This window comes from Motacilla alba, chromosome 1 (assembly GCF_015832195.1).
Source record: "Motacilla alba alba isolate MOTALB_02 chromosome 1, Motacilla_alba_V1.0_pri, whole genome shotgun sequence".
Lineage (NCBI taxonomy): Eukaryota > Metazoa > Chordata > Aves > Passeriformes > Motacillidae > Motacilla > Motacilla alba.
In genome coordinates, this window is record NC_052016.1 from 15,980,173 (window position 1) to 15,992,788 (window position 12,616).

The following is a 12,616-nucleotide window of genomic DNA, read 5'->3' on the forward strand; positions in this document are numbered from 1 at the left end:
CTATTAACAGCTCTTTGCTGTGTAAGAGGCTGCATGATGTGTGGCATTACACTAATTCTAGCCATCACACTCAATGAATTAAACTGTCTGAATCCCTCCTTGGTGATGTAGAGGTATGTTTTGTCCTTTGCGAAGGAAGACAGATGCGAAACTACTATTGAGGTAGTAGCTGGGCTGTTTTTTTCCATGGTTTTGTGTGTTTTCGCCTTGTGAAATTCTTGTGTGCAAAGATACAGAAACACAAATAAAATTAATACAAGCTTAGGGGAGGTGTATGTGATTGCCAGTAATCCAAGATATATTAGAATGCTTTGGCATTTGCTGTGCCTGTACTATTTGTCGTGATCTCCATTGTTGGATATCAATGGAGATATATATTTTATATATATATATATAAATATATATATATTTTTTATATATTTTATATATCTTATATGCTTTGTGGTGTTTTTAATTTATTTTTTTAAGCAGAACTGTCTAGCTATAGTAGATGTGAAGTACTAAATGTTCAGAGGACAATTCTGGTTGAAGGGGACTGCTCAAAGCTGTTTGAGAGTCTCAACCTCCTGCTCAGGACTGGGTCGATGTTGAATTGGGACTGGATTGTTCAGGATTTGGTTTTCTTGCATGTGAAACCTTCAGGAATGGAGCCTTGGTCCTAAAAGACTATTTATTTTCTTCTCTCTGGGTGGCACCCCCTGTCAATTTTTGCATGTGTTTTACTCACAAATCTTTCATCCTGTACCAGTTCAGATGGCAATTGAAAAAGGCTTCTGACTGGCAGTGCACAAACTGTGTGTGTTGGGAGGGACAGAATAGGCAATTATGGTATAGATGGTAATGTATGTATAGCTTTCTAAAAGCTGAATGTGAGTTCAAGCTCTTCAAGAGTAGAAGGAAAAGTTTAAGTATGGCTTTTTGGGAGGGTTATATGCAGTTTAAAAGTTATACATTTATTTCTGCAATAATAAATAGCCAAGCTACTCTGATGCAAAGAATAAAAGGTGATATAAAATTAAACTTGTTAACTCTTTGCATAGCTGACAATACTGTTTATCTTCCTTGATGCCTTGGAAGTATTAGTATCATTATTACCAGCTTTATTATTCAAATATAGCTCACAAATGAAGAGGCTAATTTCCTAAAAAACTCTGAACACTTGAAGTTTTGGCTTGTTGTTTTTCTTTGTTATCCCTGGCTTTGTTATTCCCTTGTGCTGGTGCATATCAAGTTGACCTCAAATAAGGAGGCTGTGCTGACTGAAGCTTTGGGACTAACCTGTTGTCCTGCTTGGCTCAGTTTGTAGGTTTTTCTTTGGCAGTTCTCCAGGCTGGAAATTGGAGCTGGTAGTATTTTCTAGGCTTAGTTCCAGTAAAAGAGATATTACTTTTATGTTCTGCTGTATAAATTTCAGGTGGGAGAGGGGATGTAAAAAATAAGATTTGCAGATAATCATATGCATACTTTTATTTTTCAATCAAGGCTACAGTGCACTGCTTTTTTTATTTTGTACTTTAAAGATAGACAGGTACTTTAAAATACAGCTTTTCAAGCGGGTCATCCAGTGCAAATTGTCCAAGTTTCTTTATAAAGAGAACTAAGTAGTCATAAGAATGTCATAATGAGTGAAAAATTACTAAAAAGAAAAATTCTGTCTAGCATATAATCCATTACTATGTTGTTCAACCTATTTTCTGTTTAAGCTTATCCATCTGTAGTGAGTGCTTAGTAATATTAATTCTCTACAAAAAAAGGTTTTGTATATAAGCAAAGCTTATGTCAAAATGTTCTGTGAAAGATGGCTCTAACTTAAGTAGTTGTTTTAGAAGGTGCATATAGTCTTAAGCAGACAAGATGAACCTGAAATTAGAGAAAAACAATTTTATCTGCCCAGTATAAAGTGTTTTATTACATCTTCTATTTCCTGACTTCTAATATTAGAAAAAGGTTTATTCCATGATCTCGGAAGTTTTCCCTGTGGTACTTCACAGTAAGAGTAGTTACACCTGCATGTGCAGTGTATCAGGATGACTAACCCTGGCAAAACCAGACTTTGAGTTTGTAGTTCTGCTTTGAGTTGCTGCAATTGCTGTGTCCCAAGTTACCTCACCACTTCAGATATTTAAAATTCTGCTGTAAACTTCACTGTCTTGATGTGTCTTGAGTTATTAAGAGACTTGAGTTTTGCATAGTAATGAAGAACTAGTTAAATTCTCCCCTGTATTTTATTTGCAATTTTCTTTAGTCATATCAATTCAAAACTTGAATAATAAGCTTTCTAATATTGTGACAGATAAGTCACATTGTAGAAAAGACTCACATGCTTGCAGGCTGCAAAGTAAATAATGTCCAAAATTATTGGGCTCTCCCTAACATCCAGTCTAGCTGCAATCCCATCGGAAGGGAGGTTTCTTGGAAGTTATGCCATATGTATTTAGGAGCTTAAATCATGTGGAAGGGGCTATGTGGGGTGAATCCAACAGCTACTGGGCAGTGTTTTTTCTGCAGTTACATGCTTAACAGATTTGGGTGATGCAGCAAATCATACAGTTTTAGAGATTAGAGATTGTCCAAGAGATTACAGATTCAGATTAGAGATTATGTCAAAGAGATATGATGCTTTAGTGTTTCACAAGAATAGCCAGACTGTGGAAAATCTGAAGTGTCCTGTTTTCGATAAAGGTTAAAATTTTCAGTATCGTGAGTTGGAAAATCTGTTGTTTGCCTTTTTTGGATAATACAAACTGTTTAATGACTAGTATTTCTTACCTCAGTATTCATTCTAACTGAAGTCTGGAATAAACACTGTTTAGACTGCACCTTGAAAATCCTTGGCCATGAATGTCACAAACTACTTATAGCAGCCTTTAACAACAATACTTGCTTTTAGCTTGCTTGGCTCCTGTGGGAATGGACTTGATTGCCTGGTACTAGTTACAGACATTTCTCAAGTATACAAGTTCTAATTATACTTCTCGTAAATTATGAAGACTTGGCATTGTGGATTGTATAAGTGTTTGAGTGCTTGGCTTCCCTTGTTGGTCCTGTCTGCAGTGAAAGCAGTTAAAAATTAAATTTAGAAAAGTTTGTGCTGTGAAGCCACTGTGGTGCCTCTGCTGAGGTGACTGGAGCTGCTGTGATAACGGTATTCCTCTCCCCTCCCCAAATATCCCAGATCTTATTTCCCAGCACTAGAGGTGACTTTTTCTCCCTTAAAATGGTCTTCTCAAAAGGCTGCTTTTCCCAGGCATTAGAAGGAGCCCAGCAAGCAAAACGGGCGTGCTGGGGGAGTTGAATGTGTGGTCTGTGTGAACAGCCCCCGCAGCTCCTGAGCCTGCAGAGACAACAGTCCCTGATCAACTCAGTGATGGCTGATCAAAGTTGGCATAGTGGTCAGTAATAAAAGCAATTGTCCTTCCTTCTCATTACATGTTTAATACTTGTTTTTCTAGCTATGGTGCTGTGTAAAAATCTCATGCAGGCTTTTCTCTTCTGGAGTACTGTGAAGTTTTGTTTGTTACAATAAAATACAGTGGTAAATGAAAAGTGGGTGATGACAAACACTTAAAGGCCAGGAAAAAACCTTCAGTGGCAGGATATTTGTGTGCATGATAGAGGGATTGGGAGTATATGTTTGTGCATGACAAAAGAAAACAAATCATGTCTTTTAGATGATGCACATTCTAAAGCTAATAGAATATAAGGGGCTATTTAATTAGGTGGAATACTGTAGGTTTATGGTAAAGAAAATTGTTATAGGAAGAGCAGTTTGGAGAGGCAGTGAAGAAGCCAAATGTTGATATAGGTACCTTTTCTCAAACCATCTTTTTGACAGTCTCTTAAGATGGCTGTCCATTTAAATCTGCTTCAGGTTTGACAAAAAAAACACCAAAAAACAGTCCTCTAGTAAGGGGATTTGTGTGTATTTGATATTTATCAAGGATGAGAATTTTTATTTAAGTTTCTAACATATCTTTCAAACAGTGACCTATACAATAGTTTAAATATACAAGCTGTTGATCTTATCCATTATATCATGACTTTAATTTTAAGTTCTGGAGCATATTTTTGAGGGAGGTGAAATATGACTTGTGGAAATGAGCAATGAAACAGTAGCTAGAGCAGCTGGGCAGTTTTCTGTCAGGGAATTCAAATAACCATTCTTACTCCATTGTGTTTCTGCCAAAGTGGAATGAATGGCGAAGGTAATGAGGAATATCTGGTGTTTTATTTCAAATAAATCAGGAGTTCTGACTTCTGATTTAAAAGCATTTTTGTGTTTGGTAGGCAAATAAAACTTTCAGTTTTAATTTCTTGTGAATTTATACACAAAGGTAAGTCCTTGGGCTTGTGTTGAGCTTCATTTATTGCAGTTAATGTTATTTGCAGCTTTTCAATATGGAAGTCAAACTTCCATATTGCAGCAGGCTGGAAATCCAAGTTTGAAAAGAAACCAGTGTCTTCTTGTGTTTGCTGCTGTGGCAAGCTAATAAAAACCCCAAACCCACAATGTACAAACCAGCTTTAAAACAAAATTAAAGGGGTATTGAACTCTATTGTTTTGTCACTGTGCAGAGCTTTTACAACCCATAGGAGGTGTGTGAGCTGGTTCTCACTGCACAAATAAATGTTTTAGAAATGGTGCCATCTGGTGCTTTCAGGATACTGAAGTCCTGCAAGAGTTAATAACACTTGACTATCAAGAGGAGAATTACAAATTATTTTTACAAAAATTCTGTTTTTCCCCTGAAGTCTCTTGCACAGCAGCTTTGTTTTGATTCCATCTTTGTAGTAGTGGTGTAGTAATCCCTGACTCTTTCCCCCAAACTGGGCCTTGATTTCTGTTAACACAAAAGGGGTCTGTTAGCAATAGCTAGCAGTGGAATAAAATGGGAATTGATAAGCTGTTGTTTACAGCTTCATTAAAATGAATTCTGGTAAATAAAACATCTGAGTTCTTTCTAGATTAATGTACTTTTAAGCATTTTTTGATATGATGAGTAGAAACAGTTTTGAATATTCTACTAGTAAATACATGCTTAGAAGAGGAACAATAAGCTGCTTTTAGCATGGGGAGAAAATCAAATCTTTGGTTTCCAGTTAAATAGTACTCAATAACAAGAAGAATTTATGAACTTATAATAAAAAGGCATTAGTAAAGTAGATGAATTTTTGACTCAGTTGTCATCATATTACAAACAAATGAATAATTATATTCTTCCTGTAGGTTATCTGTGAATGTGATTAATGTTCAGTGTTACATTTTTTAGTGTGTTTCGGCAATATGGCAACCTGAATGTTTAGCAAGAACACAATTTCAAATTAAAGCAATAAATCAGAGTTAGTGAAGTAAGGTATGCAGTGGGCCCCACTCCTCGACAGCCACTGAGAGAGAGCAGTGTCTTGTCCCACTACTTTTGGCAGCAAGAGCCTCTTTATCAGCTACTGTCGTTCCAGTCACGCTTGTGTTCACGTCTTTGCTACATGCTCTGCTGATTACCTTGGAAAAGGGCAATGCTGTAACTGTTCAACTGACCTTTCAGTTTATTTTCTCTTGTGTAATATGAAACATGAGCTAACGCAGCCCCAGTCTACTGACTTCAGGAAAATCTGTCGCTGTGTTTCTGCAGCTTTCTGCTCAGATGTGATGGGGTTTTTCTGTAGTTACATTAATTCCAGAAACTCCATCAACTTCAGATATCATCACAACAGTGAAGCAAATTATTATAGCTAAGAGAGGGGCTTTAGTGTACCACTGATGCATAATAAAGACTTCTTAGCAGAGGAATAGCGGGACAATGACTGTGAAATGAAGAAATCTTATACCTAAATAAATGAAGTATGCTGCTGGTAAATTTGTCTCCTTACATTCTAAGAAAAAAATATATAGAACTCTCATTATTTTGTAATTGCTCTTTTATTTAGACTGTGTCCTCCTGATAGGGAAGCTGTCTTGAGGGCTTTGGCAGATACAGAATATACATAGCTGTGCCATTCCAGAGGCTTGTAACACAGCTTAGTATTTTAAGGTTTGGGGGTTTGTCTGTGGGTTTTTGGTTTTGTTTTTAAATTTTCTTTGTTTTTTTTTTTTTTTTCTTACTTTGGTCCTTAAGGAGTGTGTGCTTTAGTTGTTTCATTTTTTAAAATTACTATATACCTTTTATTCCATTAGAGGGTTAAAGTAAATGGCATTGTTGTAGGAAGTGTTGATACATGCACAGTTCTTTCTTCTTTTTTCCTGCAATTGATATCTCTAAGTAGTTTGCTGGGCTTCTGATGGAAAGAAAATGCCTCTTGGTCCTTCTAAACACTAGTAATTTGTTACACTTAGCCGGTGAGGTGCATTCATGTGTTTCTAATAAACTGAAGTGGGTGAGAGAGGAACAGGAGTGTGTATAAGAGAGCCTCTAAATATTGGCCAGGGGGAGGTGGGTGGGAGAGGGATTGTTTTTAGGATTGGGATTGGTTTAGATAAGCCAGTGGAGCAATTGTTAATAATTGATTGCATTAAGTTTGCATTTGGTACATCTTGTAATCTCTCCTGTATTGGGTTCTGAATTGAGAACTGTGTGCGTTCATTCTGATGCTGATGGCAAAAACATTTACAGCTGTCAGATGCTGCCAAAGCCACTAAGTTGCCTTAATGGTTAAAGCAGGGAAGATGCTGCTGGTCAGCAACAAATAATCTTCTTGCTAAAATACTATGAAATTATATTTATCCCTATTAGACCTCACAGCTTATAGGTCTTTACATTTCTGCTAGAAATTGCTGGTAGAATGTTAAGAAAATCTGTGGTTACCCTTTTTCTGCCCATTTTTTGTTGTGCTTCTACGTACTAGACTTTTTGTTAGGGCTTGACTTGCATGTCATTGTGCTTTAAACTACATTGTAAGGAGGTGATGCTGAATCAGATGCCTTGTCTTGTGTTGATGGCATTCAAGAGAATAAGTGATTATGTATTATTTATCCCAAGCAAATATTTCTTAATTTTTGATGCTGCATTTAGTTTGAGAGGTGAACTACATTAGTGTTTTATGCATAAATTCTTTACCTCGACATTCTGAAATCATGAAACATCCAAAGAGAATTGTGAGTTACTCATTATCTGCTAAGTAGAGAAGATTTGGAAAAGTTTATTTTTCAAGCTTTTGCCTTTCCTTCTCACTCTTACGAGTTCTCTACTGGATGATCTTCTAGTAGCTTGTAAAAAAGCACATTTTTTGGTAGGAATTGCAACATAAATGGTTTAGCTGTGTAAGTTCCTTATCGGAATAACTATATCCTCAATTTATTTGGGTAACTATTGATTTTATTTCTCCTGAAAGGAACTTAATGCCATTGGCCAACTTGCAGAAGTCTTAGTTTTCAGCTAAAAGTGTGTTTTAGATTGCTTTTGATGTTGCAGAGAGGCAGATTGCTTTGTAGTGAACAATTTTGTGGATGGAGCAATTAGAACATTTGGGGAATTCACATTTAGCTGTGGGGAAACTTCTTAAGATCATGATTTCAGACTCATGTAACAACTTTACTTTTAACCTGCAGAAAAGCAAAATTAAGTGGTCATCTCCTGCATCTTTGTAATCATCATCCATGGCTATGTCATGTGTCTAAAGCATCTCTCTCAGAATTGTTGTAACACTTCAAAGGCTGCATGAGTTGCATGTTGTTGATGTTCCTAAACCTGTTTAAATGTATATTAAAAAGGATTTCCTGAATGAGACACGACTTGCTTGCAGAAAGTGCAAGTCAATCAACTACAACTATAAAATTGGTGAAAGTTAAAAATGCAGTAAATCTGTTGTTCTCAAGTAGTCATACCTACCCAACATTTACTGTGCCTTTACTTCTTCCTATTTTCCTGAAGTGCTGTTACTCTGTGTACTCTGAATGGCCTAATGAAAAGTGCATGACAGGGGGTGGAGAGAAGAATGAAGTAAAACCCAAGGCTCCTGTTTTGGTATATTTTCACTAGTGACAAGTGAAATTGAAGAAGCTGCCAGCAGGAATTTGCTTGTATTGCATTATTCTAGTTCAGAGTAGTCTGGTGCCTTTAATTTGCTGGGCTGCAGAAATTTGCTTTAGGAAGAGCTTTATCTCTCCTACTTCAGTCTTCCTGCAGTCCATTGCTTTCTAGCCAGCTGAATGATGAGAGATTGAGGGAATAACTGGCTACAGACTAAAGGGGAAGATGGGAATTGGGGCCTCACTGATCTGAGCAGGGACTCTGCACTGGCTTTGGTGTCAGTGAAAGTCTTTGTAAGTGCATCTTCGAAGTCATTGCAGCAATATTAGAAAGAAGCAATTTGTGAACAACCCCATAAAGCTATGGACTATGGTCCATGACACTGACTTGAATTTAAATGTTTGTACTTGCTGGAAAATGGAGGATTTGGTTACAGAGAGTACCTCACTCGGTATTTTCTTTCATTTCCTGTTCCCTTTGGTATCTGCAGAACTGGGCTTTCCATATGGATACCAGGTACCATTATCAAAATCTCTACTTGCTTTCATATTTTGAATAAATTAGCATTAATACTGGGCCGATACTGTAGAAATAAACTATGACCAAAAAGCTGATGTGGACAAAAATCTAAAAGATGAATAGCTACTAAAACCAGCATCATAAGCAGAAGAGGGACTAAAATCATTAATTTTAGTATTGTTGCCACAGATCTTACAGTAAGATGACTGACTGTTCTATAACCTGCAGTAACAACAGCTTTGTAAAAAAAAACAAAAACAAAAACATGAGAATGGACATAAAAATATCTCTAAGTTTTGCAGTCATCTTGGTATTCAGCACCACCCTCTTTAAGTGAGAGTATCTTGTATGCTGCCAAGGCATTTTGGTTATATTAGTTTCTGTATAGATTCATGTGATGCCTGAGAAACTAAAGCTAATCTGGTTAAATTTAAAAGTTTAAAATACTACAACACCTCTTTGTTATTTTATGAGGTGGCCAGGAAGGATTTAGTACCTCTTCTTCTTGGAAGAATAAAGAAGTGAAAACTTTATGTGGAGCTCTAACTCAGTGCTTTGACTTACAATCAGACTGTTCAATAATCTGCCAAAAGTCTTATTTCAATAAAGGAGTCGACTCTGGGGAGGAAGGAGAAGCTTAACTTTATTTTCCTTATGCTTCATATTGAGGCTAACAATTTTAACATATACCTGAGACTTTTTTAATGGGTTCAATAGTTGTATTAACTCAGTGGTTATACTGAGTAATAGTTGTATTAACTCAGTGGCAGAACTGTGGTATTAATATATCAAAGTTGCAAAATAAATAGAATTTTTTTTTTTTTGGTATAAGGCTGTATAGCTTAACATTAAACTGAGAACTCTTTACTTCTACTGCATAAGTTGTAGTTGTATAGGTATCCATAAGACAAAATATTTGAGGGTGTTTCAGTGATAGAAGTGTGAGAAGTAACTGCTCGCCTGAAATGCCAATTCTTGAAGTGCTGATGTAATATTGTCTTTGTGTTCACTTGGAAGGCTATTTTTTTGGCAGGATACTTGTTTACTGGATAGCCATTATAGTAGTTCATGTTTGATGTTTTAATCCTGCTTTTGTGGAAAGTCAACCAATTCCTACACTTCTATTGTAAGGCTTCAAACAAAGCTGTATATAAAGCATGGGATTGAAAGCAATGCTCTATTACAAATTATGAATGTAATGATAGGAAAATACTGTTGTGACTGTGTTTCAAGTGATGTTTACGATTACCAGTGTTTCACACTGAAGTAATGATGGGGAGGGCAAAAATGTTGGTGTAAAAGCATTTGGTAACAGAGTAGTGCTTTGTTTCAGTCTATGTGTTCTTTGTTCTTGGTCTAATGCTAAGACTGAAATCTTTTCAGTAAGTCTGAAGACAACAATTTCATTCTTTCAGTTTTAAGAAATCTAGTAGCAGAGGCTAGATGAATGAATAAGGGACTTGAAAACCTTGCTTTTTCATAAAAACTCCAAGATCCAGGAGTACACCATAATCAGCCCCCCTTCTGCTGCTTGCACTTGTCAGATTTATGTTGCTGTACCTGTAGTAAAGGACTTCAACTTCTTTCAGTCACTTCAGATGCTCTGTTCAGAAGTTCTGTGGATCCTATTGTTGCTCAGTTTAGGTTTATTTTGTCCCAAAGGTAATGGTTGTGCTTTTCAAGTCATGGGTACAGTTTTTACCTTGTAATCCTTACCAGTGTCCACGTTAATGCTGAGAAATTACAAAATCCTAAGAGACTTTGCAGTCTATGAGAACTTGAAAAGTGTGAAGGCAGACGTCAGTCTTTTGTTGTGACTTACAGCTTTAGATGCTGAGGTTGACTGTTCCCATGTCCAGAATGTTGAGATTATCACTTAAAAAATGCGTTCAGAGTCTGTCATATAAGTATATATATGCATAGCTGAACATGACATAACTTTTAGTGTTGAAGAGATCACAAAATGTAGTCTTAATCATTTATCCCTGGTATTAAGACCTGTATGCTATTAGTGAGCAATATAAATATTAGGAATTGGTTGAACAAAAAATTCCTGTCATTTTTTGTGTGTAATCCTGGGGTGTCACTTTGGGAGATAAAGTGTTTAACAAGCCTTAATAGTGTAGAAATGAAAGCTGAAATACTGTGAAAGCAAAACCTTGAAGTTCCCTAAATCTGGACACGAGTATGTACTTAACTCAGTCCTTTTCTCAAAGGAGCAGCAGGCTACAGTTGCTGCTTTACAAGGCCTTTCTGCTGTTTCACAAGGCCTTCTGTGACAAGTAATGTTGTTCTGTGTCCAGAAATATTTCATCTCCTGAGATGAGTTTTTGGAATAGTTCATAGCAAAAGTAATTGATCCATTTCAGGAGTTGGTGAGTTTATTTGTGAGCTTTGAACAAACTGCAGTTCCTTACTGAATAATCTCAGGAGGTGGTTAAAAAGAATAAATTCTTTAGATTATAATTTAAAATCAATTATGGAGAACACTAGTTGTTGCAAAAATCTTTATTTCTGCAATGTGATGCAGCAGTAATACCTGAATTAACTTAGTCTATTAAAAGCAGCGTGCTTCTGTACACATAGAAGGAGCATTCTTATTCACTGTACCTGATGCTGTGTTGCTGTGTTCCAAGTGTGTCTTGTATAAAAAGCCATTGTTGTCAAAATGTTATACTTCCTTGCTCAAAAATTCTTCTAATATGTTCCCTTTCTTGCCTCCCCTCCCTCTCCCCCCAAAAATAATTTATTGAGCATGTAATCTTGTTCACCACTCTTTGCAAACTGAGCAAAGAGTTGACTTTTTTCACAATGATACTCATGATCATTTCATCTCTTAAATGCCATGGTGTCTTTTTGTCATGGATTTGCTTAAACTCTGAATTTACTGAAAGGCAAAAATTGAAGCAGTGGGTGTTCTTAGTGCTCTTATGACAAGAATCAAGAGCTTATAATGTCTGTATTACTGATTTTTTCCCAAAGATACAGAATCACATAATTGCTTTCTGAAGTCCATTTTCATCCATCCCACATTCAAATTCTCAGTTTGTTACATGCTTTTTTCTTCTGAATTAGATGAATGGGTTTGATTCCTAGGAAAGGATCATGTTGAGGAAGAGGAGTAGGCCACTGGCATGTGTTGCACCCCTAAGTGATGTGAATTGTAGCCTTTTCTTTTTCTGCATTGAGATTTTCAATCCTTCTTTAGGGCCTGTTGTTGTTCTCTGGTAATAAAGGAATAATTTCCTACTTCTGCAGCTTTCAAGGGTTTGTGATTTGCTTTTGTTTAAAAATGAAGCTCACCTCTCCTTTTACTTTCTGCTGAATGTGGGAAATACTGCATCCAACTAATCATGTTCTTAAAGCTGTGACAATGTATTTGTGGTAAGAGTGGAGAGGAAAAGAATAATTTTGGTTAGATAACATATTTCAAAACCACCTCTTCTATTTTACCAGCATCAAGCTCATTGCTTCAGTTAGATCTTCTCTGAAGTTACAGCAGCTACCTATAGTAAAACAGATCCTTGTTCAGCCACAGTGGAACAGGGTGGAAACAATACAGTGATTTTGAAACAGAATTTTGTATGGCAGAGAAACAGGGACTTGCAGATAACACTCCAAATATGCTTATTATGTTTTTTGCCTTAACCAATTAAATATATATATATATACACAAAACATATATCTATATGTATATAACTGTACTTCTTGTATCATACAATATTTTTTAAAAATGACTTAAATTTCAAAGCTATAGGGGTGGTTTTATTTTTTTTCCCTGAGGGGAACCCTTCAAAAATGGAGTAATTTGAATTTACCAGATGATATATGTTTATATCTGAGGGTATTTGTGACTTGCTCTGTGTTTCTGTATTTAAGCTTTATATAAATCTTTGTATTTGCAGCTGTTTAAAATGTAAGTTGATCAACTGTGTTTGTACATGTATATAATACACTTATAGTTGGAAATCTGACAAAATATTTTCCCTCAAGGACATAAATGAAATTGATTGTCAGAGCAGTAGTAGTTAGTAATGCACTTCTGAGGATTATACCCATGAGCAAATTTTAGAGGAATAATGCAGGTGGATGGGCAAAAATAGTTATGAGTGTATTTGCTACAGTGTATCCTG

General features: G+C 36.1%; 1 protein-coding gene across 20 annotated transcripts in view; it reads left to right on the forward strand.

The window, feature by feature from the left end:
* Positions 1-12,616, forward strand: part of GBE1 (1,4-alpha-glucan branching enzyme 1) — a 139,088-nt gene that overhangs the window by 19,549 nt on the left and 106,923 nt on the right. The window lies entirely within an intron of this gene.